A 942-nucleotide genomic window follows, 5' to 3' on the forward strand; every position below is an offset into this window, starting at 1 on the left:
TTTTTTAAGTTTAAGTTTACGTTTTGCACATCCACTTAGACTTTAGAGGAGCCATTTTAAAATATTAAGATAAATTATTAATAAAAATACGTTGGCGTGCGTACGGCGTGCCGCGTACGCTGAATGTGAGTGTTCGACAGACGAGTTGACGACAATAATAATAATGTAATTCTATATGAATCAATATAATGACAATACCCTTACTCAAAAGTATTTTAAAAATAGGCATAAAACTATAAAAGTATACAACAGTCACTGTCTACTGTCTAGATAAGATAAGAATACTATGACATGCTAGTATACTAGTATCGTACCAGTATTGGGCTTTAAATAGCAATTAATTCCTAATCAATCGTTGACGATATTATGTCTTATAAAAATAAATTATCACCAATTCTTGGTAGCAACAGAATTTAAATGTAATACAATATACATATTTTATTCCAGAAATGGACATGGATTGAAGTTAATTACGTAACTTATATTAGATTCTAATTAAAACCCGAAATATTCGGTTTTATTTGTGTAATATTTAAACAATATTAAAAATGTCATAAAAATAAAAGCCACCGTATAATAATGGGCCCCTCTGAATACTTTGGTGGGCAACCAAAATCAATTTTCTCGAAAACAGATTTTGCGTAAAAATTCCCGTTTTTCCTTAATTTTTCTTTTGTTTTTCACGGCGATTTTGAAAACTATTTTACTTTTGAAATCCATGTATTGTAAACAATTGGCAAAAATATCGTACACAATTGTCAAAAGTTCCATTCATATATATTGTTGTTAGCGTACTTAGAAACTTGATATTTTCATCACATGAAAACATCACCAAACCGTTTGATGAGTCATTTATCATTAAAAAATTCTCATCTATAAATGTTTTAACTTCAATGGACGATAAAATTCTATGAACTTCATTTACGTCTTGAGGCCATTTTG

Source organism: Acyrthosiphon pisum, chromosome A1 (assembly GCF_005508785.2).
Source record: "Acyrthosiphon pisum isolate AL4f chromosome A1, pea_aphid_22Mar2018_4r6ur, whole genome shotgun sequence".
NCBI classification, from domain to species: domain Eukaryota; kingdom Metazoa; phylum Arthropoda; class Insecta; order Hemiptera; family Aphididae; genus Acyrthosiphon; species Acyrthosiphon pisum.